The following is a 23,104-nucleotide window of genomic DNA, read 5'->3' as shown; positions in this document are numbered from 1 at the left end:
AGCGCTTGCTGTTCAGGTTTGCAGCTTTGCAGAACTACAAATAACTACTGCCACTAACGCTCAACTATATCTTACTCATTTTATTGCACTCAGAAGGATGAAAGCCTGAGTCTGCTCGGCCGGGATTCAAACAGTGTTGCAGTGGCTGGACTCCCCCCCACCTCATTTGTGGCTCAAGCCCTAATGGCTCCTCATCAGCTCCCCATTACTTTCAGGTCCATGGGAAACATGTACACATCTGCCCAAGAGCACACTGCACCTGTTAAACTAAGGTCACGACCTGTTTCCCCCTCACTCCTGCAGTACTTGCAGCACCTCGTCTGTGAAGGTGTTGTCACCCAGAACACATTTTTGGGGGCCTGGACTTACTTTAATCCAGAGCAAGAGAGGGTAATGCCATGCATTTCTTGTATATTATAGAAGTAGTGCAGCACTAAGTTTACTCAATGCCTTCATCTTCAGGTGTAAAAAGGCATTTTATTTTTCGCTGTGTTTTCAATTTAAATAAATGTGGAAAAATACTAGCGGTAGCGTCGTCTTTTGCGTGTGGCAAAAATAAATGTGGATAAATACAGAAAAAATGCCCAAAAAATAAATACGGATAAATACAGACAGAAATGGCAAAAAAATAAATACCATAAAACCGAGAGCCCTAATTATGTCCCAGCATGTGGTGAAAAACTCACTGGTGACAGAAAGTTGAGCTGCGAATATTCTTTGCAGTCACTCTCTCACATCCTCTCTCCTTTGATAAAAAAATGACACACAATGTTAACTTCCTTTTTATCTTACAGGTTGTGTTTCACAAATTGGTGTCCCCCCAACACCTCTAAAACTCATCGTACGAGGATTCTGCGATGATGCGTGGCCATCGTAACAACTTCTGAGAAAGCTGCTTGGACACGTAGTGCACCCTCTTTGAATCAGGCCAATGGCACAAGGTGAGCAAAAAAGCTTGTTTCTGAAACAACCAGAAGTCATCAGTAAAAGGAGAAAGTGGGTAGTGTGCATAAGTTTCACTGCGTAGGAATGTACAATTACCTCTGAGCAGTGAGAATAGATAGGTCACAACAGTCTGAGGGACAGATTTACAAGCCCCTTGCGTCACTTTTGTGTCACTTTTAACATGGGAAAAGTAGCGCAAGGAGCTTCTAAATCTAGCTCTGACTTCCCAAGAAAAACACACACCTCCGGACACTGTGAGTCAATGGGGTGCAACAGTCTATTTTTTATTTATTTTATTTGTAGAGTTTTATATAGCGCAAACTAGACCCGAACCGAATCAGGTATCAGAGCGCTTTACATAGCACAAGTTACGTTTTACATGAGGACACACACTTTCATTTTTTTTTTTAGGTCTAGATACCCAATATTGAGAACTCACTGCTAGGCAGTGGGAATGCATGGGATATTGTACTTTGGAAAAAACATCACACAGACACCTCCTTTCAGTGGAACTTATTGTAATATAATATCCTGAGTGTACAAAAAAATAAACCAAAAATATATGTGTGCATTTGTATGTGCTATGCTATTACTAACTCTATATACTATATTTCAGATCACTAAACTGCAGGGTGCACTATGAAGCAGCATGTTCTTGGACACACAACGGAGGCAAAAGGTGAGCTACGAGTATTTTCTCCAGTACTAACTTTCTCTCTCTCACACTTTTAATGTCGTTTTTTCTCTCTTTCTCTCGCTCACTTTCTCTCACATCGTTTCTCTCTCTCTTTTAAAGTTATGGATGCTGCTGTGCACTCTGACGGGTAGAACCAAAGCTGAGTTCAAGTTGTGAACTCTGTTGGTCACAGTGTTTACACAAGGTACGCAGAGCGGCCTACATATACAATCCCTCCGATTAAATGCATTAGAATTAAAAGACCTTATTTACAAGCCCCTTGCCCCACTTTTGCGTCACTTTCAACATAAGTAAAGTAACACAAAAGTGGCGCAACAGTATTGTAAATAAGCGCTAAAGACTATTGTCCTGCATAATGACTTGATTTCTCACCTAATTCTGTCTCATCTCTGAATCATTTTAAAGACCTGTTGATCTGTAATGTAAATCTGACGCAGTTGGCACTTCCATACAGACATAGCTTGAACGCGGGCCTATAAGACAAATGAAATGTGCACACGTAAAAATAAGGAAATATCATCAAGTGTTACTTTGACTTGTAATGTTTGACCTCATTTAGTCACATCGATCTAATTTTAAACACTAATTTTCTTTTTTGTTTTGCAGATTACCTACCGTACTTCTATTGGAGTCCATATCACATTTTGTTTATTATATGGTTTTGTTAAAGTTATGTTTCTAGTTATTTATTATATTGTTATCTTTAAGTTATGTTTCCAGTTATTTATTATTTTAATAAAAGTAAATTTTTTTAAAAGTATACGTCTTTTTTTGGGGGGTGGCGGTCCCCAATAGAAATGATATTTATAATTTGAAGTATAATTCTGAGGCTAACTCTTTACCAGCTCTTTACCAGAGTCTATAGCTATGACTAACAGTTCCTATGGAAAAGTTTTACAACTCCAGCACAGTAACTTTTTCCATCAGCAACATAGTGTGGTGAACTTCTAACCTCTGTGCTCACGTAAGTGTTCCATGAACTGTTACTATGGTAACAGGCAGAAAACCGTTTGGGGGTAGGGTTGAAAGGTACTAGCTGTACAAAAACCGTTATATTAACCCTGGATCCTCTACAAGACAAAAAGTAAAACAAAACACTGTGTACCAGATTTACAACCCCCTTGCACCACTTTCACGTCTAAGGCCCCCCCCATCAAAATAAGAAGTGTGTGGGTCTCAACGACGCCCTTCAAGCCCCGGGAACCACCACCCCCGGGGATTTGTGTATTGTGGGAGGCTGGCTACGTGGCCCTCCGCCTGGTGCCCTCGAGGGCCCTGGGGACCACCATGCCCGCCCTCCCATAGCAAAGTTAGTTTGCATTTTGAAAGATGGAGCAGTGAAATCTGTTCTCACTTTCAAAATCCAAAGCAGATTGCTTTTCCAGGTGCACGTTAGCATATCCCCTTGCGGAAAAGCAATGACGGCTCCCGTAGAATGCGTAAAGCCGGCGGGACCGTAGGGGCATTGAGGCTCCCCTCACAGTCCCCAACATTTTTTATAAAACCCGGAGGATACGATCCCCGCGAATATTAGAAAATACTGATAGGGGATATTTTTCAACGGAAAAAGTAAAAGCTGCGCACCCAGAGCAGCGCTCAGTGCGGCCCCCTGGTGTGAACGCCCTGGATGCACTACTCATAATCAGTAGGGTGCGCGACTCCAGCGCCTTTGATGCACAACTTCTACGCGTGGGAGCCGGCATTACTTTTCCACATCACGAGCTACTAACATGTAGCTCCCCATGTGGAAAAGCAATCTGATTTAGATTTTGAAAGAGAGAATAGATTTCCTGGCTATGAGAGAGCGGGATGGGCACCCCGGGACACTACAAAAGCCGGCCCTCCCACAATACATAAAGCCCCGGGAAGTGGTGGTCTCCGGGGCTTTGGAGACCTTATAGCCCCCCCCCTTCCCAGCCATGATTTTTTTTGCAGCCCCGGGGAGTAAAGGGGCCCTTGAGTGCTCCAGGCGGGGGCCACGTAGTCCCCCTCCCACAATACATAAACCCCAAGGGGTGATGGTCCCCGTGGCTTTGAGGACCTTCGACCCCTCCCCCCAGCATTTTTTTCTTTTAAGCCCTGGGGGCTGATGATTCCCGAGGCAGGGGGCCCCTCTGGGCCCCATATAACATTTAATAATTTTGCCCCCGGTATTTAACCCCCCGGAGACAAATTATTTAAAAAAAATCTGTTTTATTTTATTTATTTTACGGCACAGTCACGTTCCCTACCCGCACCTGTTGTTTCTAAAAAAAAAATGAAAGGAAATGTGGGCCCTGGGGCTCCTTCTGGGACCCCCAAGCAGGTCTAGAGGGTAAAATTATTCCTACCCTGCGCCCTTTCTCCGTTTTGAACACATATTCCGCAAACTTCCTCAGCCTCGCTTCTACCGAGGCACATAATGGCTCCCAATAGTTCCTGGTTTCGAATATTTACAAGTGCTTGACAGCCAATTAGCTTTGAGCGCGTGATCGAGACAGTGCGCTTGTGATACGATGACAATCCTCGCACAATCCGCTGATCCCCCGCGCCCATAGATATATAAATATATAAATGACAGATTAACACTATTTAAGCAAAAGGTACAAGTCTGAACTGAGGACTACCTCTTTGCCAAAGTTGGTGTAATTCCGTTCAGCCGTTCGGGCTGTAGCTGTGGCTAAAGGTCCTATGGGAAATTGCATGGGGAAAACACATTTTTGGGACCCCCCTTTTATCTCGGCCCCCGCTTGATCCCCAAACTTTCAGGGAAGGAGCAGAACTGAGCTGGCCAAAAGTTTGGAAAATTTGGAGATGATTCATCAATCGGTGCCAAAGGTATTGGCAATAGAAGGTTGCGGATTTCCTATGCATAATAGGTCCTAACTATAACTACCTACTGGTGACCGCCAGTAGGTAATATATATATATATATATATATATATATATATATATATATATATATATATATATATATATATATATATATAGAGAGAGAGAGAGAGATATAGAGATAGATAGATATATAGATATATATATAACCTACTGATGGTCGCGGTGGATTCGCAGATTCACCTTAATTAAATAGTGTACAATTCAGAAGGTAGTGTTGCAAACTTTTTCATAGAGCTAGTGAGATTGAAGTTAATAATCACATTCAAATTGATAGAGTTAGAAATAATATAAAAAAATATAAATTAAAAGTTAAACTTGAAAAGTGAAATGTGGTGTAGTACAATGAATTTGTGCTTTTGTTTTGCAAATTCGCCACAGGTTCGTGAATCCCGAAAATATTTATAAAGATTATATATGTTAAAAAATATATAAGTTTCACTGTTGGGTTATAGGGTGGCTCTAACAAGAGCTGTTGTGTTTATTATGACTTTGTTGGAGCCACATGTAAGTGCGGATGCACAGCTTAAGGTTGTTGAGAAACACTCTGTTCCATTCATCTGTGAAGTGAACTCCATCCCTTCTGTAGATGTCATGCCTATCAAAACGTAGATTGTTGTTATAGATGGAGCCCATCCTATGGTCTCTGAGGAAAGCAGAAACAGCTTTATCAACATTCTTCGTAGCTTTCTCAATCTGTAGACAGAATTGATTTGACCACTTCCATTTTTGTCTTTGGCATATGTTAAAGTATACAAAGACAGTTTGAGGGAAAGGGAACATCAGTTGTGCAAAGGTATCCTTCATTAGGATTTCCAGGCCTACCCCAGTCAGTGTGCCTAGGTCATTGCCATCACAGTGCACAATAATGAGGTGAGGTGGTTGGAGATTCAAAAAGGTTTTAACCAAAGGCAGCAAGTGGTGCCACTTTAATCCTGTCTGTGCAAACCATTTAATATTCACATTTGGGAAACTTTGGACTTTGTCAATACCTCTGTGTTCAGAATACCTTTTGCCCCAGAAAACATAGATGTGGTCTACAATCCATACTGCAAGCATTTTGAAGGGATGTGTGGAAGGAATCAAAATACGTCTGTAGCTGAGTAAGTCTGTTGGTGGAATGAGAGGTATCCAAAATGGTAGAGATGGTGCTGTTTTACAAAAAGCAGATAACTGATGGTTGATCATAAACATTGTGTACTTAAGAAAAAGGATGCATGTTTTATTCCTGAACAAGCATGTTTCTGATTAGTTTTTGAAAAATGTTGGAAAGGTACAGTAGATAGGATAAGGTGATACTTAGCAAAAGTCAACCACACCTACTATTTGCATTTGTAAGCTAGTATGCTAACCTTCAGAACATGATGAAATCGTGACCTTCTGGTACATTGAATGTTACAGAAAGTGTTACTATGGAAACTAGGATTAAACAGAACGGGGGAAGGGTTGAAACAACTGTGGTTTTAAAATATGAAATGCTAACTTATATATAAGTGATATGTACTAAAGTAAGTTTTCCCAAATCAGTACTATGTTTAGAAGTAGTGTGTTGTTAAAAAATAATACTAGTATTATTGGAAATAGGTTTTTGAACTCCGGTAAGGGTTTGCAGCTCCATCGTGACACTGTACTGCGCAACGTGGTGAAGTCGTGACTCCAGTAAATTACAGGACCAGTTTGAGCAGTTTTAAAAAAGACTAATACAGGGTTGATATGTCTAATCAATAGAGATGGGTTTCAGAATTTGAAATAATAAAGGAAGCATTTTGATTGGTTACTTACATTCATTTATGTGCAGAAAGAGAGGAAAAGTTCACAATTACTGGTTTTACCTTGTTGAGAGTGGTGCATCACATTTATTGTGTAAGAAAGAAAATCTTTTATGAGTTTCTGACATTTCATATTCTGCAATTCTATTTAAGAGGTGAGTTAAGCATTTGTAAGGAGTGTTATGTATTGTGTAGTAGTGTTTCAGTCTTTGTAGTGCTATTTTTAACTTTGAAAAGCATTATTTATCGAGTTTGCAAAGTATTAGAGAAGTGTGATGTTCAAAACATGTTACCAAATATACGAAAGTGTATTGTAGTTTGTTGTATTGTACTGAAATGAAGATTGATATAGGTTGTGCATAGTAATATGTGTGCTTCCTGAGTCTCTAATGAAAGTAGAGAAAACTGATCTTTAATTCATATTGACAGATGCATTAAACTATATCCCATTCTATATAACTCTATACCCATGTTCCCTGTATTATGATCAGAAAGAAATATATACACTTTCTTCTACATAAATTGAGGGAGTATGCAGTCTGAAATACAGATATTCAAGTATTTCTATGGTTTGTCTTATGTATCATGTCACTAGTAAAAGACACAGACATACACATGCATATGTTCAGAAATATGGTTAGACTCATAACAGAGACATGGGAAGGATTGCTGATTTAAATTTGGTATGTAGAATATTGTGAGCAGTCAGTGAAAAATTAAGCTACAGTAGAAAAGTGAGTTTTAAAACATGTTGGCAGAGGGATTAGTGATTAAGGTACTTTGTATGAGTGTCTGTAAAAGTACACTTGAAGTATGCCGTATACATTTTTGTGTCTACTTGAAATGGGAAGAGCAGTCTGTCAATTTTAAAGGTCTGCGTGGTCTTGTCACTCAGGAATGTATTCTCTCATGTGTAATGCATCTGAAGATGCTAGACGTTTGAAAAACAGGTATACAACAATTCATATGTTTCTCTTTATGTATGACATCACTAGCCAAAAGCACAGACACATCCAAGCATGGTTTCAATATTATGGTGAGACTTACAACAGTCACATGGGAAGGATTGCTGTTTTACATTTTGGTAGGCCCAACATTATCAGGAGTCGGTGAAAACTGAAGCTGCAAAAGAAAAGTGAGCTTTAAGGTATGCTAGTAGAGGGATTACTGATTTGTGTACTTTATATGAGTCTCTTGAAAGGTACACTTGAAGTATGCCGTAAAATGTAGGTGTCTAAAATGGTAAATGCAGTCTTTTAAGTTTAAAGGTCTGCATGGTCTTGTGACTGAGGTTTGTTTCTATTTGTACATGTATTCTCACATGTGTTATGCATCTGAATATGATAGACGTTTGAAACTCAGGTATAAACTATTTGTATGTTTCTTTTATGTATGGTGCCACTAGCAAAAGGCACAGACACATGCCTGCATGTTTTCAGGAATATGGTGTGACTTACAACAGTAACATGGGAAGGTTTGCTGTTTTAAATTTGGTAGGTCTGATATTCTAAGCAATCACTGAAAAATGAAGGCACAGCAGAAAAGTGAGGTTTAAAAGATGTTATCAGAGGGATTACTGATTAGGCTCGTTTGCATGTGTCTGTAGAAAGGTGTAGTTGGTAGGCTGTATAAATGTAGGTGTCTGTTTGATATAGGAAGTGTACTGAGTCAAGTTTAAAGGTCTGTGTGCTCGTGTGACTGTTGCTTCTTTCCATACTCCTCTTGCCTCTTTCTGGACTCTTGTTGCCTCTCTCTGCACCTCTGTTGCCTGTTTGTGCACCTCTCTTGAGCCTTTCTGCACCCCTCTTGCGTCTTTCTTCACCCCCTTACTTTTCTGCACCTCTCTTGTCTTTTACTGTGCCTCTTTGCCTTTCTCTGCACTTCCCTTGCCTCTTTCTGCACCTCTGTTGCTTCTTTCTGCATGTGTCTTATCCCTTTTTGCATCTCTCTTGTCTTTTACTGTATGTCTTTGGCTCTTTCTGCACTTCTCATGCCTTTTTCTATACCTGTTGCTTCTTTGTATACTGCTCTTTCTTTTTGCACCCTTCTTCACTACTTCTGCATCTCTGTTGCCTGCTTGTGTACTTCTCTTTTCTCTTTGTGTATCCCTCTTGCATCTTTTCACACCTCTCTTGCCACTTTGTGGGCTTATCTTGTGTCTTTCTACACCTCTCTTGCCTCTTTTTGCACTTCTATAGTCTCTTTCTGTACCTCCCTTACCTCTTTCTGCTCCTCTCTTGTCTTTTACTGCAGCTCTTTACCCTATTCTGTACCTCCCTTGCCTTTTTCTGCACTTCTATTACTTCTTTCTGCACTCCTCTTACCTCTTTTTCAACTCTTCCTCACTCTTTGTGCATCTCTGTTGCTTGTTTGTGCACCTCTATTTCCTTTTTCTGCACCCCCTTGCCTCTTCCTGTATCTCTCTTGCTACTTTCTGGAGTTCTCTTGTGTCTTTCTGTATATCGCGTTCCACTTTGTGTACCTCTATTGTCTCTTTCGGCACTTTTTGTCTGTTTCTGCACCTCTCTTGCCAATTTATGCACCCCTCTTGGCTCTTTTTGTACCTCTCTTGCCTCTTTCTGCACATCTCTCGCACTTTCTGCAGTTCTCTTGCCTCTTTCTGCACTTTTCTTGTCTTTTTGTACGCTTCTTTCTGTACCTCTATTGCCTCTTTCTACACGTCTCCTAGTTCTTACTGCACCTCAGTTGCTTCTTTCTGTGGCACACTTGCTTCCTTCTGTGCTTCTCTTGCCTCTTTCTGTACCCTTCTGCCCTTTGTCTGCACCTCACTTGCCTCTTTGCGCACCTTTCTTGCCTCTTTCTGCACTTTTCTTGTCTTTTTTGGCACCTCTGTTGGTTCTTTCTGTATTTTTCTTGCTTTTTTATGTACCCCTCTTGCCTCTTTCTGCACCCCTCTTGTATTTGTGATTAGGGTACTTTGTATGAGTCTCTGGAAGGGTACACTTAAAGTACTCTGTATAAATGTAGGTGTCGGCTTGAAATGGTAAGTGCCGTCTGTCAAGTTTAAAGGTCTGCATGGTCTTGTGATTGACGTATGTCTCTACTTGTACATGAATTCTCACTGATGTTATGCATCTGAAAATGCTAGGCATGTGAAACACAGGTAAACAACTATTTGTAAGTTTCTTTTTATGTATGACGCCACTAGCAAAAGGCACAGACACATGCATGCTTTGAGGAATACGGTGAGACTTACAACAGTAATATAAGAAGGATTGCTGTTTTAAATTTGGTAGGTATAACATTCTGAACAGTCGGTGAAAAATAAAGGTGCAGCAGAAAAGTGTTGTTTAAAAGATGTTAGGAGCAGGATTAGTGATTACGCCATTTTGTATGAGTCTGTGGAAAGGTGTATAAATGTAGGTCTCTGTTTGATATGGGAAGTGCACTGAGTCAAGTGGTCTGCATGCTCTTGTGACTGAAGTATGTGTCTATTTGTACCTGTATTCTCACATGTGTTATGCATCTAAATATGCTAGACGTTTGAAACACAGGTATACCACTATTTGTATGTTTCTTTTTATATATGACACCACGAGCAAAAGGCACAGACACATGCATGCATGTTTTCAGGAATATGGTGAGACTAACAACAGTTACATGGGAAAGACAAAGACATATGCATGCATACATTCAGACATATGGTTAAACTTATAACATTGACATGGGGAATATTGCTGATTTAAATTTGGGTAGGCCCAACATTCTGAGCAGTTGGTGAATAATGAAGCTGCCAGAGAAAAGTGAGGTTTACAACATGTTTAGATTAGGGATTAGGCTACTAGGTATAAGTCTCTGGAATAGTACACTTGAAGTATCCGTACACATGTAGGTGTATGCTTACAATGGAAAATACAGTCTGTGAAGTTTAAAGGTCTGTGTGGTCTTGTGACTGAGGTATGTGTCTACATGTACATGTATTCTCACATGTGTTATACATCTGAATATGCTAGACGTTTGACAGACAGGTATAGAAGTATTTGTATATTTCTTTTTATGTATGATGCCACTAGCAATAGGCACAGACGCATGCGTGCATCATTTTAGGAATATAGTGAGACTTACAACAGTGACATGGGAAGTATTGCTGTTTTCAATTTGGCTAGGCGCAACATTGTCAGGAGTCAGTCAAAACTGTAGCTAAATAAGAAAACAGCTTAAAGAGATGTTCGTAGAGGGATTAGTGATTAGGGTACTTTGTATGAGTCTCTGGAAAGGTACACTTGAAGTAGGCCATATAAATGTATGTGTCTGCTTGAAATGCTAAGTGCAGTCTGTCAAGTTTAAAGTTCTGCATGGTCTTGTAACTGAGGTATGTCTCTACTTGTGCATTTATTCTCACACGTGTTATGCATCTGAATATGATAGACATTTGAAACACAGGTGCACAACTATTTGTATGTGTGTTTTATGTATGACACCACTAGCAAAAGGCACAGACAGATGCATGCATGCTTCTGGAATGTGGTGTAATAGAAAGATTGAAGTATACGAGTCACGTACAGAGTCTGTAGATCAGGGCAACATGAACAAACGTTAAGGTGATCGCATGACAAGTCGTCATGATAGATGAGAAGGGGGGTTTTAACGAGCAGAGTTTGTTTCAGGCAGTATCAATAGAATGAAATGCCAGACAGTTTTGTTGCAACAGTAATGTAATGATGTTTCCAATATGTTAGCAATCACCAAAAATTTTAAAACATATGAGTATGAGGCTGATTGTATTTCCTTGGTTTTTTCCGCACAGACTCCTGAGGAAGGGTCACCCTGGACCCGAAATGCATCAGGTAGATGTAAAATATAAATATTTGAAGTCGCCACATGAATAGATTTACAGTTAAGATGAAGTACAAACAATGATGAAACTAATTAAAATCAATGATTGAAATTGAGATGAGTTCTGGAAGAAAGATTTTTTTCCAAGCAACCTGAGATTAGAACCAATACGGTTCAAGCATAACAGTGCACACCACCAACAGCCAGTGGTAGTTTCCGCTGTCTCCAAATTTACATATTGTGACTTACAACAGTGACATGGGAAGGATTGGTGTTTATAGTTCTCTTGGTTCTTTCTGTACCTGTCTTGTCTCTTTGTGCACCTCCATTGCTTTTTTGGACAGTTCTGTTGGTTCTTTCAGCACCTCTGTTGCTTCTTTCTGCACGCCTCTTGCCTCTTTCTGCATCCTTGTTACCTCTCTCTGTACCTCTGTTGCCTATTTGTGCACCTCTCTTGAGTTTTTCTGCACCCCTCTTGCCTCTTTCTACACCTCTCTTGTCTCTTTCTGCATCTCCCTTACCTCTTTCTGAACCTATCTTGTCTTTTACTGCACCTCTTTGCCTCTTTTTGCACTTCTCTTGCCTTTTTCTGCATAAGTTTCTTCTTTCTGCGTGTGCCGTGTCCTTCTTTGTATCTCTCTTGTCTTTTACTGCACATCTTTGCCTCTTTCTTCGCTTCTCTTGCCTTTTTGTGCACCTCTGTTGCTTCTTTCTTTTTGTGCACTCCTTCACTCTATGTGCATCTCTGTTGCCAGTTTGTGCACCTCTCTTACCACTTTCTGGACTTCTCTTGTGTCTTTCTGTACGTCTCTTGCCACTTTTTTGCACCTCTCTTGCCTTTTTACCGCAATCCTTTTGTCAGTTTCTGTACATCTCTTGCCTCTTTATACACCTCTCTTATGTCTTTCTCTACCTTATTTGCTACTTTCTACACCGCTCTTGCCTCTTTTTGCACTTCTGTTGTCTCTTTCAACACCTCTCTTGCTTCTTTTCTGCATGTCTTGGCCCTTTTTGCACCTCTCTTGTCTTTTTTAACGCACCTCCCTTATTTCTTTCTGCACCTGTCTTGTCATTCACTGCACCTCTTTGCATCATTCTGCACTTCTCTTGCCTTTTCCTGCAGCTCTGTTGCTTTGTTCTGCACTCATCTCCTCTCTGTTCATCTCTGTTGCTTGTTTGTGCACCTGTCTTGCCTCTTTCTGTACTCCTCTTGCCTCTTTGTGCACCTCTCTTGCCACTTTCTGGAGTTCTCTTGTGTCTTTCTGTAACTCTCTTGACTCTTTCTGCACTTCTTTTGTCTGTTTCTGCACCCCTCTTGCTTCTTTATGCACATGTCTTGCCTCTTTCTGTACTCCTCTTACCTCTTTCTGTACCTCTGTTGGTTCGTTCTGCACTTCTCGTGCTTTTTTCTGCATTTTTGTTGCTTCTTTCTGTTCCCCTCTTGCCTCTTTCTGCATTTCTCTTCCCTGTTTCTGCATCCCTCTTGACTCTTTATGTGAGGAAGGTAGGATCTAACTGCATGGTTACCCTTACTTTTTTCCTGGTATTTTTCGGGTTTTTGACTAGTCTGACTGGGATCCTGCTATCCAGGACCCCAGTCTATCTGCTTTCTCCCTTAAATTGCAATGCATGTACTTTAGGTACACTCCAGATTGAACTCTGTGGTACCTTTTTCAGTCCCTAGTATATGGTACACCATGTATCCAGGGCATAAGTACCCCAGAGGCCTCCCATGGGCTGCACCGTGTATTATGCCACCCATGAGAGGCCATCCAAATTGACATGACAGGCCTGCTACTGCAGACCGTGTAAGATGGTGCTTGCACCACTTACTGAAATATAGATTCACTATATCTCTCTCTGCTCGATCTATCTGCGGCCTTCGACACGGTCCACCACAAGCTATTGGTGGACCGGCTGAGGGCCAGTGGGATACAGGGAAAGGCGCTCGAGATTCTGAAAGCCTTTCTGGCTGGGAGGACTCAGTCGGTGGCCTTGGGGGACTTTGAATCCGAGCCATTTGTGCTCCCCTGCGGAGTCCCCCAGGGGTCCTCCCTGAGTCCGACTCTGTTTAATGTCTACGTTTCTACCTTGGCACCAGTAATTAGATCCTTTCGATTTAATCTTACATCTTATGCTGATGACACCCAGATTGTGGTGTCACTGCGCCAGGGAGATCCAGACACCATGGCCGACAGGTTCAGATGCTGTATGCGCGAAGTGAGCAACTGGATGGCAGGAAACTGCCTTAAGCTCAACTCCGCAAAAACAGAGGTGTTACTATTTGGGACTAAAGATAACTTTTGGTCCCCCCGCTGGTGGCCAGAAGAAATGGGATCGCCACCGGTCCCAGTAACAAAGGTCAAAAACTTGGGTGTCCTGATGGACGATGCCCTATCCTTCAGGCCCCAAGTTAATGCTCTATCCTCTGCGACGCACTTTGTGCTCAAGACTATCAGGAAGGTCCTGCCATTTCTCCCGTTGGAACATAAAAAGACAGTAGTCTCGGGACTGGTTATGTCTCGGTTAGATTACTGCAACGCACTCCTTCTCAATGCCCAGCAGGGTCTCCTAGACAAACTTCAGATCCTGCAGAATGCTGCGGCACGTCTGATCACAGGTACTTCCAAGTTCGCTTCAGTGTCCCAAGACCTGGTTAAGCTACACTGGTTGCCAGTGCGGAAAAGAATCCTGTTTAAATCACTTTGTGTGATTTTCAAAGCTCTGCACGGCATTGGCCCCCACTGCTTGACTCCCCTCTTTCAGTGGTATAAACCAGCCCGAGCACTAAGATCAGCCGAGCAGGGGCTAGTGGTTGTCCCCAGAATTAGGAAATCTCGCTGGGGAGGCAGAAGCCTATCACTAGGCGCTGCCAAGGCATGGAATGCATTACCGGCCAGTTTAAGACAGACCCCCGACCTACTCAAGTTCAGGAGGGCCCTCAAAACTTGGCTTTTCTCTCTTTAGGTCTCTAGCTCACCTTGCACTAGCCTTCAGTTAGCGCCAGGACACCTCCGGGTAACAGTGCGCTCAACAAATGTCCAAATAAATAAATACATAAATAAATCACTAGATTAAATACCTGTCAGTCACCCCAATGGCAGGCCTTATTAATACTGAAGGCAGGGTGCTGGGTTTTACGTGAGATGTGCCCCTGCATGAGTAGAGCTCCTCTGCAGCCTTCGGAGACCATTCTCTGTGGTTGCTTGTGATGCAGTCAGACATATATGTTTACGTCATTATAAGCTCGCTGTAAATGCTAACTTTAAAACGGCTGTTTAGAAACATGTTGTGTTTGGTGTCAAACACCTTGGAATCATACATCCACACCAGTAACTGGCATGGGAGGTATGATTCCACCCTTCTGAAGGGACATATGTGGGTCACCGGTCTACCTGGTACCAGCTTTCTCGACCTGGGAAGCACAAAATGGATGCTGCCAGCCACAGACACGGTCTGCAATCCTGCTGCTGAGCCAAGCTCATGCAGAGGAAGGTATGACAATAGGCATTATGTCAAAGGGAGGTGTAACCACCTCCCAGACAGGATCTGGTGTATTGGGGCTGGGTGGGTGCACTCTCCGAGTGCCAGAAAGTCTGCACTGGGGGCCTATTTGGTGTCCTTGCGCTTAGTCCAGCTCAAACCAGTTCTGGGAGCCATTGGCTCCTGCTCTGGCATGAAACTGGACAAAGGACATGGGTGAAGCCATCCCTCTGCCCTGCCCCTCACATAGGAGGATCCATAGAATCTTTCCAACCCCTCCCTTCCCATGGGTATAAAGTGGGTTACCTGATCCCAGGACTTTAGATTTTACCTGGACAAGATTCTGCTAAGAAGAAACCAAGTACTTCAACTGCCTGCATGATGCTGAATGACTGAAGAATCTCCCTTGGAGTAAAGGAGTTACTCCCCTGCAAAAGCAAGCTCCTGAAGACTCTGAATATTTCACCCACACAGGAGGTGGGTTCCTGATGGTCCCTGAGGTTGTTCTGCCCTCTCAGCAATTCTGAGACCAGTATCCCCCGTGGGGACTGTGCAACCTGAACCCCTGTGCAACGCGTACCTTTGCAGTTGCATAAGCTTAGTGATGATTCCGGAGCCTGTGCTTTGGAATTCGTGTAGTCCCAAACTCAAGCAGTATTTGCACTGAAGATTTCTGGCCTCCACTCTCCGAGTGTCCTGTGGGCTGGTGCTTTGCAGACTTGCTTGAGGTCTCCTTGTGATCCCTGGTCTGTTGTCCTGTGGGTCCTAGTGAGGGTCACCTTGTGAATTCATGAGCTTATCTGGTTGCTCCAGACGTGCCCTAATTTTCCATTGCTTGGGGAGTCCCCTGGACCTTGCTGGTCCACACCGTAACCTGTTTCCTCTGACCGCGTGGGTTGCAGTTGTCAAGGCTTGTTGGTGCTGCAGCCAGACATCAACCCCTCAGCTCTCGACATTCTCTGTGGGTCAGCTCACCTCTGGATTCTGGTCATCCTTGACATCTCCTGGTTTCCGTGGCTGCAGAGTCAAGCAACCCTTCTTCTCACCTGAAGCACCCAACATTGGTGGGCATTCGACTACCAAGCCCCTGGTCACCAGAAGTGACCCGGACTCTGTCCCCTCTGCTTTCAGGTTCCTCTCACCTTGAATCCAGGCTTGGATTCCACTGGACGCTCTTCGCCTTACTGGCAGGAGTACTTCTTTGCAGCCCTCCATTGAAAACGACGAAGGTTTCCGACACCACTTGACACCTATGCACCTGGCTCCTCTGGGATTGGTAACACGGGTACCTCAGTACTCACAGGGTTGGCCTTAGAACCTCCTATGTTCCAAAGGGTTTGCTCGAAGTTCTCTTAGAAGTGTCCTTAACTTGTAAATTTCCAGCCACGAATTTCCCATAGAGTTGTACATTGCATGCGTCTGTGTTTCCACACAGACCCATCCTCCGTGGGCTCCCTGTGTCACTTCCTCTGGGTGGTTTCTTGGGGTCCCAGTGATTCTACGTGCTCTAGGCACTGTGTCTAGTCAAGGTGTTGTTGTTATACCATTTGTTTAGTATATGGTTCGGTCTCCCCCTGGAGCCCGCTGTGTACTGTGCTATTTACAAATGTTCTATTGATTCAGTATTGTGTGCTTTATGACCTAGTCTCACTTAGAGACTATTAGAGAGCGTTATATTAATAAATACATATTTTTATATAAACATGTGTGGTTCTCCTTTCATTTAGTCATTTAGGAGGTGATATTCTGGTAAAACAAGCTGCTTTACATTCCTTCAAGATTAAGCCTGAAGGTTGCTCCCCATAGCTACCACTAGGATAGCTTTCAATAAGGTTATCTTTGACCTCATACGTGGGTCGTGTGGACTGGTATAAGGTGCCCACGTTAATTAGTGAACAGCATATACCAACCCACCTTCTCACATTCTGATTTGATTGAATTGATTTGGAGATTTATAAAGCGCGCGAATGCCCTTGGGCGTCTTGGCGCTGGGTGAAGTAAGAGACCAGAAGCTGCTAAAAAAAAATGTTGTGTACTAACCGGAAGTGAACAGCCATGTTTTTATCTCTTTCCGAAAAGAGAGCAGCGAGGGGCTGTTTTTAATTGCAATTGGGAGCAGATTCCATGCCTTTGCAGCGTACAACAGGAAGCTTCTCCCCCCCCCAACTGACTTGTTTATATCTTGGGACCGGGATCAGATTTAAATGGCTAGATCTCAATGTCCTGGTTGGCTCGTAACTTTTCAGGTGGGTTTTCAGGAACTGCGAACCCACCCCATGGAGGGCTTTATAGGCCAGGCACAAGGATTCACATTTTATTCTTTTTCTAATTGGGAGCAAGTGTAGAGAGCTCAATATGTGTGCTATTGGCTCATATCTGGGGATGTCCAGCACCAGCCGTGGTGCTGCGTTTTGTAGGCACTGGAGCTTTGCCAGATGCTGGGCCTGGATCCCAGCATATAGCGCATTTCCGTAGTCCAGTCTTGATAAAGGCAGCATTGTTACCACTGTTTTGCATGACTCATGTGGTATGAAAGGTAAAAGTTTCCTGATCATTTTCAGGATATACCAAATCGATGATGATAACTTGTTAGACTGTGCCTCGAAGACAGTTTATTGTCCAGGAGCACTCCCAAGTTTTTTACCTTGTTCACTGGGGATGGGCGGTTTCCTAGGCTGTCTGGCCACCAGTCCTGGGACCAGGTTTGCATGTCTGAACTCAACAGCATGACTTCGCTTTTGTCTCTCTTAAATTTTAGGCAATTAGCCTGCATTCAGTGATTGATCTGTTCCATACAATATTTGAAAGTGGTGGCTGTCTCTTTCGCATTGTTTTCAATTGATACCACTATTTGGGTGTCATCTGCGTATGAAATCGGGAGGAAGCCGCAGTTCCTTATTATTGCCGCCTAGGGTGCCACGTATAAATTGAACAGAGTGGGACTTAACGAGGACCCCTGGGGTACCCCGCAAGGGGATTTAAAGGATTTGGATTTGGCCTGCACCTCTCTTGACTCTTTCTAGACTTCTCTTGTCTCTTTCTACACTTCTCTTACCTCTTTCTTCACCTATTTTGCCAATTTGTGCACCTCTCTTGCTTCTTTCTGCACGTCTCTTGTCCCTTTCTACACCTATCTTACATTTACTGCACCTCTTTGCCTCTTTCTACACCTCTCTTGAGTCTTTCTGCAGCTCTCTTCTGTGTTTCTGCACCTCACTCTCTTCTTTCTGTATCTGTGTTGCTTCTTTGTGCATTCTCTTGGCTCTTGTGTACCTTTCTTTTTCTTTCTCCACCTTTCATTCTCTTCCAGCACCTTTACTCTTGTTTCTGCAGTTGTCTTGCTTCTTTCAACACTTTCTTTATTTGTTATGAACAGAATAGCAATGTAAATGTAAGTAATTGCTTAGTGCTAATTATGAATATTGATATGTAACATATTTAAAATCATGAATTGATGTAACAAACTTTTGAAATTTATTTTATTTGGATCACAAATTGAAAATGGCAAGAAAACATGAAAAGAGAAGAGAACAAAGAAAACAGTGCTACTTAAAAAAAAAACTAAAAAGAGTTCATTAGAAAAAAATCAAAATGTTACTCTGAAAAAATCTCTTCTGGTAAGTGCACTAATCAGTTTCTTCAAACAGTTGTAGAAAGATTTTATAAAGTCAATAATAATGAAAGCGAAAAGAAAAGTTTTACAATAAACCAGAAGGAAAAGAAGAGTTGTAACAGTAAAAAAAACATTAGTTTATGGGAAAACAACACATACTATAAGAGGGCAAAAAAATATAAGATGATACCTATAGAAATGTTTAGAAGTAGAGTAATTCAAAACGCATTAAAAGATTGCAAAAAATATTTAAAAAAAGATCAGTAGAGTATAAGAGAAACCAACATGTTGAAAATTTAGTAAATAGTGCTTTTGAATTAAAACGAACAATATTTATATTAACATTGAAGAGAATGATAATATTGGATAAAACAATGGTGTTTATGAAAGAGAAAAGACAAAGGCTGGTTAATATAAGTAACTTTTGTAAAACATTTACTGGTGAAGGAAAGCACACTTCCAGTACTGAGCCTTTCTTTAATGAGGAAAGCTATATTCAAGAGAACACATTAGTACATGCAGTTGATACTAGTGGTCAATGCTTCTCCCTTTCCAAAAGAAAAAATGGTTCCTAGGAATGTGGAAGAAGTACGAGCTGACGAAGTTGAAAGGGGGTGTACACAAGCTCCTGTATATAAGTGGGATTGTAGTAGTATTTGCAGCACTCAACAGCAATTTATTGACATATTATGAATTTATTTCTGAGAATATGCACACAAAAAAGTGCTAAACAGGAGATTAAGATGTTACAAGGACTTGATTCATGTAAAATAAGAAAATATACTAAGTTGCAAGGTCATTCTCTGGCTTGTATTTAAATAAAAGTGTGCCAAAGAACTTTTTATCATTTAAGAATGTTAGATGTACACCACTCTGAAATGCGGAAGTTAGTAAGGAGACTCTACTATGTAAAAACACCAGCATTATGTTTAAGTGAAATGAACACAGCTCTTTTGCATGGTTCAGTATCAAATGTACAAAAAGTATGTGATGATATACAGTTTTGTTTTTTTGGTTCACAAGAGGAGTGCAGAGAAAGTGAGAATTTGATCAGTGTAGGTGTTGAAAAACACGGGAAGAGATTAGTATTGATCAGTTTGCAGAAGAAATTATAACGTTTAAGACAGTTTTGTGTGAAAAACCAAACTATGTTTGTATTTGTAGTCGACGTACTCACCATAGAACTCAAACTAAGAATGTTGATTTATATTTAAAAAGTGAAAAGGAAAACAGTGAGTGGCAGCAATGTGGTGCTTATTTGTTGATAGAAGGTCAGTTTGAGTTGGCTATTGATCAAGTTATTTGTAAATACTGTAACAACAAATTAGAAGAAAACAAAATGCCAGCTAGAGCAGTACATAACAACTTAGAGTTGGTAGCTATTCCTCAGGAACTGGCAGATTTAAAAACATATGAGTCTATTCTTGTTCAATCTGTACATCCATTTCAGGACATAGTTCATATGGAGCCTAAAACAGGTAATCGCCAGCAACAGATTTATAGAAAGCTCTGAAAGGAAGAGCTGTATATTTACCGTTAGATTTTAAGATAAACATTGAAACTGCTGGTGTAGACAGGGAGGAAAAGAGTCAAATAATCTGGCAAGAGGTTGTAGATGTTACTAAACTTCAGAAGGTTACATTGTACCTCAAACAGAATATTATTTTTTATAAAAATGTAAATGTTGATGAAGAATTAATATGCTCACAAGATGAATCTCTAATATCAACTGGCCAAATAGAAAAAGCAAACAAGTCTGGGACTAAAGAGATTTATGAACATTATACTATACATCCTCTACATTCGAAAGAAATCATAGGAAACAGTATTAAATTATTTCAAATGAAGGAAGCATAGGGAACTCCTATGAGTGTATGGGAAAAAGGTTTAGAAGATCGTTGTTTTCCACAGCTATTTCCCACTGGAGAAGGTGGACGATTTGATGAGCGAGTTGTACGGATTCCAGCTTCAGAATACCGCTCGACATGATTGTACTCTGAAGATCCAAGATTTCAACAGTATTTTCCCTATATATTTCATCTTCTGTTTGAAAGTGATTTGTCTGCACGTTCATATGCAGTGAACCATATATTAAAAACAGGAGTTCATCTTCAACATGTTTCTGCAAAAGAATTTATGGACAAAGTTCAACAAAGAGATGAAAATTTGGAGTCTCAGTTAATTAATTTAATGGCGTGTCAACGTGGTACCAATGAATATTGGTATCATCGTCATGTTGAACTGAAGTGTATGTGAAGAAACGTAAGTACACCATTGCGTGAGAAGAAGCAAGATGGCGATCATGTAGGATCACCACGCCAGAGCTCCCACTTTACATTCCTCTGAAACACCCGTAGTCTGCCTTACCTGCATGCGACGGATGAGCAGACAGCTCGTAGGGCTGCAGGAACACTGGCAGGATCGAGAGGAGGCTGCCGGTAGAATCTTTAGGCGGAACGCTCGGGGAGTGTTTGGTGCGGTTTACTGGAGGAACAGTCTTGGCGTGATTGATGCGCTGACTGCCAGGCTTGCTTGTTCTCTCCACAAAGCCCTGAAGGTGTGGGCGGGCCTAGCAGAAGAGAAACTAGGATTTGCCCGGAGGTCGCGAGGAGCAGTATTAGGCTCTCACTTTGGGAAAGTGATTACGGAGGCCGGAAGGATGCCTCCTAAAATGACGAAGCAAGCTAGAGAGCTTGCTTCACGGACTGCAGCACAGACGCAGGGGCCAAAAAAGGAATCTTCCCCAGTCAACATCCAGGAGAGTGTAGGTAAGCCCAACGAGTCCTGCAATACAAAAAAACGGCTGGATAGTGTAGGGACAGGGAAGAGGAGGAATCTAATTGATCATGTACAAGCTGGGGCTAGGAAACTGGCAGTGACTAAGACAGTGGAAGAAGGGGCTTGGACCTCTGGTGGGGAGAATCTAACCCTACCTCCTGAATCAGCCCAGGCAGCTATCACTGATTTCTTCAAAACTAAGGATGAAGGAGGGAGTCAAATCCTCCAAGAACCCCTTAAAAAATCGGACTTTGGAAAACAAACCTTACCTGGTGATATGTCTGAGCCCACCTCATTATATCTGGAGAAGAACGTGTCGGGATTCGAAGTGTCAGACAACGGAGGTCATATGCCTTCTGTAACCGACAAATAGGTATCAGATGGGGCAAGTACCCAGGGGGAAATGGCCGGTGTCTCCGGAGAGATGATCCAGGGAGGCCTAGGGAAAGAACATGGGACCACATATGACTCTCAATTGAACTTCCATCCTGTTTCACTTGGGGGGTCGATATGTACCCTAGAGTTTCACTTACTGAGGACCCCCATTTGGGAGGTTCTAACTCCGGCAGTAGCGAAACGGAGGACAGCTTATCAACATCAGGCTCTAGCACTCTTGAAGCACCCGAGACTGCCCTTAAGCGACAAAACCATCGGATGAAGTCTAAGGGAGCCAAGGGCGATACTGATTCTCACAAAGACAGGAGGAGGCATATCATCAGTACCAGGCTGAAATGGGATTACTCTTATACAAGGACGTTGGGCTTGGCGGAGGTGGCGCCCGGTCAGGCAGAAACTCCTCTATGTGGTCAGCAGTCGGAAGGGACAGTTAATACAAACCCTGCTCTGGGCTTGATCTTAGAGTCAATCAAAGAACACCATGCTGAGACCCGAGCGAATTGAAAATACACCAGGCAGGCCACAAACTAATTGGAAGGAGTGGGACGGAAAGTAGGGAAGGCTTGTGTGGAGATCAGCGAGCAGCTTAACAGCGTAGAAGAAAGAACAGCTGTTGTGGAGACTGAGCTGACTGCTGTGAGAGAGCAGACAAAATCCCATGATACACAATTAATGGATGCCATGTAAAAAATGGAGGATCTGGAAAATTGCCAAAAGAGAAACAACCTTTGTTTTCTTGGGATCGAGGAAGGATTGGAAGGGGATGACATTCAATCCTTTATCCTGGACTTTCTTTTTTTTTTTAAATCTTTTTATTTTCAGAAATAAACATAGTGGTCGGGCCATACAGGGAGTGCAGTTGTTACAGTGTTGCCTTGACAGATTGTTATACAAATATATCACAGCTGGTATCATAGCATACAAGATATTAGCAATGCATGAATCACTTAAAGTGTCAATGGTTCGTCAAGAAAAGGGACAAGGGGAGGCTCACTCAGATTGCCACGGTACTCATTCCATTTTGACCAAACTGCCACCCACTTCCAGGGGCAACCTCGGGCCACATAGACTGTCTTTTCTTGTAGCATGCACCAGTCCATATCCTTCTTCCATGCACTGAGCGTTGGAGGTGATAGCGCTCCCCATAGGCGTGCTATATTCTGTTTTGCAATTATGAGTCCCAGCGTCACCCACAGTCTGCCTTTCGCAGACAGATCTGTGGGTTCCCAGATGTTCAAAAGGTACCTCTTAACTTCAGGCTGCAATTCAACCCCCCAGACAGCACGCATACAGTTGTGCACCCACTTCCAGTAGGCTTGTATTAGAGGGCACTCTCACAGTATGTGAAGGAACGTCCCCACCTCCCCACACTGTCTCCTACAGAGCCCATCCTCACTCCTTCCCATCAATACCAATCAGGTGCCAGAGATATAGACTCAGTGTAATATTTTCAAGTGTATCAATCTCAATTTTGCTGATATTGCTACTTCTTTGGGAGAGGAGAGTTCTTCTCTCCACTCTTCGTCTTCGATCTCAAGACCGTCTGTCTCCCACTTTCTCCTAAGTGCAAGCAGGGGGTCTGGGGTATGGTGTATAAGTTTTTTATATGTGAGGGAGATAGCCTTCTCTGGAAGGTGGCCGTCCAATAGTCTGTCCTCAAGGGGGGAGGACACTGGGAGCGGCGTTCTGGGTGGGATGTTTGCCTGAAGGGAGTGCCTGACCTGCATATATCGAAAGTATTCTGTTTGTGCTAAG

This window comes from Lissotriton helveticus, chromosome 1_1 (assembly GCF_964261635.1).
Source record: "Lissotriton helveticus chromosome 1_1, aLisHel1.1, whole genome shotgun sequence".
NCBI classification, from domain to species: domain Eukaryota; kingdom Metazoa; phylum Chordata; class Amphibia; order Caudata; family Salamandridae; genus Lissotriton; species Lissotriton helveticus.
Note: the sequence above shows the minus strand (reverse complement) of the source record.